The 6,685-nt window shown below is 41.9% G+C and overlaps 1 non-coding gene across 1 annotated transcript; it reads right to left on the bottom strand.

Annotated features, from left to right (window-relative positions):
- Window positions 1-322: 322 nt before the first annotated feature.
- Window positions 323-394, bottom strand: TRNAQ-CUG. The gene has a single exon. It is a non-coding gene; the product is annotated as a tRNA-Gln (tRNA).
- Between the last annotated feature and the right edge of the window lie 6,291 nt (window positions 395-6,685).

The following is a 6,685-nucleotide window of genomic DNA, read 5'->3' as shown; positions in this document are numbered from 1 at the left end:
CCCTGGCGTGGGGATCCGAGCCTCCGATTGCTGTTTGCCAGGAGGCTGGCCCAGGAAGGGGACCCTGCAGGCTCGGTCATCCCGACTGGATGATTCGGCAGTGTCGCTGTGGTCGGGGCCACTGCGAGAACCCGGTTTCTGGGACCCGGAACACCGAAGAGGGAGAGGAAGAGGGAACGAAGAGCACGGGCGACATCGCGAGGCTCAGACAGAGGTAGCAGAAGGGACACGGAGGCCTGCAGCGCAGAGCTTCTGAACGTCAGCAGAATCCCCATTCCATTTAGGGAGTAAAAGACGGCACTATCATCCTGATTAAACAGTAAGGTTCCACCGAGACTCGAACTCGGATCACTGGATTCAGAGTCCAGAGTGCTCACCATTACACCATGGAACCACGCAATACAAACTTGCTGCAGTAGTCTGAATTCCTAATAAGTAGCAATAGTTCCCACCTACCCGTGTCAAGACATTTCTTTTGATCCCACAAGCAACACTTGATGAAGGTGGACCTGCAAGAAGAGCCACCCCTCTTGCTTCCTCTCTGCCCTCTCCTTTGATCGACTTCTATCATTTCATTTGCATCTCGGAAAATGAGGCAAAATCCACTTGGGTTTAGGGCCAGAGAAGAGCCCTTGAAGCCTCTGTCATAGAGTTACCTGTGCCGAGGTGAAATTCCTTCCTTCCTTCCCTCCCTTCCTCTCTCTCTTTCTCTTTCCTCTTTCTCCCTTTCTCCCTCTCTCTCTCTCTCTCTCTCTCTCTCTCTCTCTCTCTTTCCTTAAAGCCTCGGTCGCAGTTTCCTGTGCCGAGATGAAATTTCTCTTTCTTTTCTTTTCTTTTTTCTTTTCCTTTCTTTCTTTTCTCTCTTTCTTTCTTTCTTTCTTTCTTTCTTTCTTTCTTTCTTTCTTTCTTTCTTTCTTTCTCTCTCTCTCTCTCTCTCTCTCTCTCTCTCTCTCTCTCTCTCTCTCTTTCTTTCTTTCTTTCTTTCTTGCCGTTGAGACAGAGTCTCCTGTTGCTCAGGCTGGAATGCAGTGCAGTGGCAGTGGCAGTGGGCGATCTCCGCTCACTGCAAATTCCGTCTTGTCGGGTTCAGCTGATTGTAATCCCCTGTATCTGGGATTATAAGCAATGGCCACCATGCCAGGCTAAATTTTGTATATTTAGTAGAGATGAGGTTTCGCCATGTTGGCCAGGCTGCTCTCGACCTCTTGACCTCAAGTGATTCGCCAGCCTTGGCCTCCTGAAGTGCTGGGATTACAGGTGTGAGCCACCGTGCCCAGCCCAGAGATGAAATAGCTGTAAAATTTCTGTTATTTTCTTTACGCTTTTCCTTCTTTTCTGTTTGCCCAAGGAGGCTAGATGATTGTCAAAACAGGACATGGTACTTCCTGGGCACATTGCCCCCTTCCTCCCTGTAGTATATAATAGAAGACAGCAATCCAGTGAGATTGGGAAGCACAGAATCCTTTATTTTTTTCTTCATATACTTCTATGTTTGCTTGGTTGGTTGGTTTTAACAAAATTTTCTCGCCAGAAATGGAGATTTGTTGGATTTAAAATAAAAGCAATCAGCCATGTTGTACATCTCTATAAAACACTCAAACCAGGCCATACTCTCCTACTATGACTCAAAATCAGCCATATACTGTCGAGGTCAGGAGACAGGGCCCTGATATTTAAGCACAGTGTGTTTTCTCAAAATTGGCCAAGTTGATGCCATTCCAATTTCTCAATATATCATGACCCATTAATTGCAGTCTTTAAAAGCGCACATGTATTGTTACTGAAAGCCCAGGAGTTCAGCCGAGGCCCTGCTTCTCAGTTCACAGAAAGCCAATCATTGAGACATCGAGTATTGCTGAGGAAAAAGGCTTTAATTGGGTGCTGCAGCTGAGGAGATGGGAGATCAGTCTCGAATCAATCTCCCTGGTCAACTAAAGTGAGGGGTCTATGTAGCAGGGAATAAACATAATTGTGGGTGGGAAAAGAGGAACTAGGGAGGGGTGAGGAAGCATTCATGATGAGTGAGGGGACTGACATCTCATTGTCTGGAGGCTGTGATCTGCTGAGTTTCAGGTCTATGATGCTTTTTGAGAGCCCTGAGGGTCCTTTCCTGAGGAAGGAACTCAGATAAAACAAATGTAAATTTCAAGCTTTAAGACCAGAAGGGTCAATTTCTATGTTTGTCCAAAAACACTGTCTGTGGGACTATTGGGTCAATTTCAGTCCCCACTTTCTATTTGTCAGTTCCTCAATCATGGGGAATTTGGTCGTCGATCTTTCTGGCTGCGTCATGTGGAGAAGGGGCATCCTGGGCAGCTCCACACCATGGGTGAATGCATGGCCACCCAGGAATCAAACGTTTATCTAATACTGTAGTTTCTCCTGAAACACAATCTTCCTCTCTCCAGTCCCCCATTTCCACTAAAGACAAAACACAGTAGGACCAACGTACCTGCCAAAGAAGCTTCAGTCCCCTATACTTGGCCTGATTACCCACACAAAGTGCAGCAAGAATCATTGTTCATATAGGCTTTCCTAAATGGGCTTTGCTGGAACATTTCACAACGCCATTTCAGGTAAAGCCCTGGGAAAATTATCAATTCCTCCACCTGTGTCCCATTATAAAAGAAAACAGAATCTTATTGAACTTCTGCAAACAAACACATTGTCACAAGTTAAGAATATTCAATTTACAAATTCTGGAGAAATTCGGCAGAGAGAGAAAAATATGCCTCAAATTCCGTTTAGAAGACTATTCTACTCAATTGTTGCAGGCTATAAATAGCTCAAAAGGAAACAAGTTCTCCAGACTCTGAAGAATCAACAATGTTTGCAACAAAGGCCATAAAAACTTATTTCAGTCCTCTATTAGTTCAATCCATGCAATCAACTCCTGCTCTGTGTCCTATTCAGCTAGCAATCTCTATGAACACATCAGCCTGTCTATTAGTGCCCTGGAAATTTTCTCTTTAGTTCAATGGCACAATCTCCAAAGTTACCAGAAACCTCCATCCGAGAGTCCTTTTTATGGACTTCCCCCAAAGAAGCAAGGCCTGGACTGTAACTGATTTTAAGTCACTTTTTGAGAAGAATCAAAGCAAAACAACAATTGTGGATGACAAAAGCCTTAAGACAGCCATAGTTACAGACACAGTTGACAAGTGAATTCTGTTGTTTCTGTGGCATACAACAATTTAACATAATAATCATAATTATTACTGACAGCACATCTGAACTCTAGGAATCTCATACAATCCTGGAACACACATTAACAACACATCTGTGTCAACAGAACCCAAAGGAAGTGAAACACCACCTCAGATTTGACATAATTCAAATTATGCATAATTGTGCATAATTCTAGCATAACAAATAGGCCTAAGAAGCTTAATATATCTCTCTTGAGCTTCAAGAACCTAAAATATCCAAAAAGTTAATTTGAGGTCCAAAGGGCTGAATTTAGAAACTTTACTCTTAGAAAGTTTGCCAGATATCAAAGTTTTGAGACACTTGATACCACAAAATAGGATCACAGGTCACCTTAGAATAGTCAATCATTTCGACAAAATGATAAAACAAAAATGTTCACCCTTTGCTAGAAAGGAGGCTGAGTTTTCTGAACAGTAAGTGCTAATGAAGACAACATGAGGCCATGTGTATCTGTCTCTCCCCTTCCTTCTTTTGCCCTGCAGTTTACTTTGAAAGTAAACAAAAATATTTTATCTATTATTAATACTACACAAACATTTTGATCAAAAGAGAAAACCAAATTTTACCTTTGTGTGGTGTATTAACATGTTAAAGCTAATTTTAATAAAACCTTATACACAAATTTAACTTTAATCAGTTTGACCATGAGGTAAGAGTTCCAAAAACCTTTCATAACCTTTCATACTTTTCAACTTAAGAGTAGATAAATGCTCTAGAAAACCCTGCTATTTCGATACATGGGCCCAGATGCTGGCCTTGCATCAGTGTGCTCCCGAGTGTAATGTCTAATTTACAGAAAATCTGAATTTGAGAGGCCAGGGTGGGCAGATCACTTCAACTTAGGAGTTTGAGATTAGCCTGGGCAATATGGTGAAACATTGTGTCTACCAAAAATACAAAAAAAAAAAAAAAAAAAAGAAGGAAAAGAAAGAAAGTCTCTGAATTAAACTTATCCCTCAAACTCCGGCCTTACAATTCTCATGTGCCCACCTCTTCTGTCTAGAGGAAGAGGGGGCATGAGGTGGAAAAGGGGACATGTGGGATTGTTGGGCCTAGAGGGATTGAATGGTTTCAATTTCTGGTTCCGTTTCTCATGAAAGCAGTTCATTTTAATTGTCACCTTCCCCAGGGTCTGAAGATGAGGCCTTCATTGGTGTCAATATTCAAGATTTAGCAGGAGAAATTGCCTTTTTCAGACCCAGGAGTCAAAGCCCTGTAAGCTAACAGCACAAGGATTAGTTAATAGGACATTTGTACTGCAGAAAGTTCTATTTCCCTCTCATGTCACCAATAAAAACACTGTGATTTGGTGTCCAGTGGTTACTGCCTGCAGCACTTCAAACCACTGTATTAAAGTGGTTAGGATACTCCTTGCATGTAACTAGTTGCCAGCATTCTAATGACAGAACTGTGATAGAAAGCATCAAAAAGGTGACAGAACCTATGCCAAACTTTTTAAAGTAAGACAATTAAATTTTTTCTCCATCATTGAACAAAATGCTAAATGCAAATACCAGTTTTGGAACTTCAGTATGAGGATAAATAATCTCCTTTTATTTAAATACTATACAACAAAACAAGAACAAAGTGAGAATAAACACACAGTCATTTTTTTTTCCACTATTTTATTTATTTATTTTGAGACAGAATCTCCCTCTGTTACCCAGGTTGGGGTACACTGGCAGGATCTCAGCTCACTGCAACCTCAAGCTTCGAGTCCTGGGTTCAACGGATTCTCCTGCCTCAGCCTCCCGAGTAACTGGAATTACAGGTGGGCACCACCATGCCCAGCTGATTTTTGTGTTTTTAGTAAAGACGGGTTTTGCCGTGTTGGCCAGGCTTCTGGCCTTGAACTTCTGGCCTTCAGTGATCTGCCCGACTTGACCTCCCAAAGTGCTAAAATTATAGGAATGAGCCACCACACCCAGCCTTCTTTTCAGCTATTTTAAAAGAGCATAATCACATATTTCCAAGATTGGTTTCTAGATATGGTACTGATTACTGATTAGGTTGCTTTCACCATTAAAATCTTCAAACCAGTGCAACAATTGTACATGTTTTGTTTTCAAGTACACACATGAAGGCCCAACAGTGATACCAGGCTTGGGATCAAAAATCACTAGAAATTCTCACATCTTGTTTTTATTACCACTTAATCCAAGTGAATGTCACTTAATTTTAATAATGGTAAACACAACTTAAGGAGGCTGAGAGAAATCCCAATCAATATAATATCCTTAAGGACAAGGCCAATCTTTCTGGACGTGGAAACTTTGTACCCACATCACAGGTTTTCCTCATTAAAGGAAAGGGTCTGCAACCAACTCAATTGATTGATTGAAGCCAACTCATATTACTGATTGCATTGAATACCAAACCTCAGGCCATGGATGCCTGAGTCCTAGTGTTCCTGTGACATCCCCTTGGGGTATTGGAACTCTACCTTCCAATGATGGGAAGTCTTGGGCAAGAGCACATCTCCTCCCCTTGTCCAGTATAGACAGCTTTTGTGTCTAACTCTACCGCAGCAGCTGGCCTATACCTGGGGCCAAGGGTTGGAGTGGTTCCTTGCTCCAGCATCAGTGGTAGATGCCTTTTGTTTCATGTGAGAGAAGCAACCAGGTATTGTACCTGTACTCTGGTGGTGGCTGATAATGACCTATATGCCTACATCACTGTGGCAAACTCAAGAAATTTGCTTTCCCTGCCACGCGTGTCTTGTCAGCACTTAGGATTTGAGAGTAAAGACCCAGCAAATGGGCAAAAAACATGCTACGTATCTGGGACTCTCAGAGATTCTAAGCTGTCACAATAGTTCACACTTGGCCTTTAAGAAACGATGAAAACTTCAGAGATTATCTCCAACCAACATTTATGGCTGCCATCTTTTCCTTCCATTATCTGTCAAAGATGATGAACCGCTTCATGTGTTTGTCCTTCTATAGTGGGTGTCTCATGCTTTGGACTTCAGTTGCTTTGCAACTTCGCTCTTTGGTGAGATCAAAACACATGATTTCGCAGACCATACAGCTTTTTCTTGTCATTAGAGTGGGAATAACTGTCTCTTACAGATTTCTACATCTTAAACTACTGTTGAATCACATGTCTGATTTAAAAAATCTTTATATTCTCCTCTGTTTCTGGATTAATTTCCCTTCAGGATACTACACAAATTCTGTTAGCTGATCACTTCTTTTGAGGCTCTGAGGTAGACATAGTGAACACCTTGACGATCCCTACAAATGAGCCTATTCATTAGGTGCTCAAGAGAAACCTGGGCCCAGACTAGTAGGAGACACACAACTGTCACCCACAGCTCTAGTTGAATTTTTATCATGAGGCTCTTTCTCCTCAATCAGTATACTAGTCTTAGAACAAGATTGAGTTTGGGTAATCTTAACTTTGGGTCTATCTTAAAACAGGCTTCCTGAGCAGCTACTAAGATTTGCTGGGACTACAATTTCTGGTCAAATGT

The sequence above is a fragment of the Theropithecus gelada genome, chromosome 1 (assembly GCF_003255815.1).
Source record: "Theropithecus gelada isolate Dixy chromosome 1, Tgel_1.0, whole genome shotgun sequence".
Taxonomy (NCBI): Eukaryota; Metazoa; Chordata; class Mammalia; order Primates; family Cercopithecidae; genus Theropithecus; species Theropithecus gelada.
Note: the sequence above shows the minus strand (reverse complement) of the source record. Positions and strands in the feature narration are given on the sequence as shown.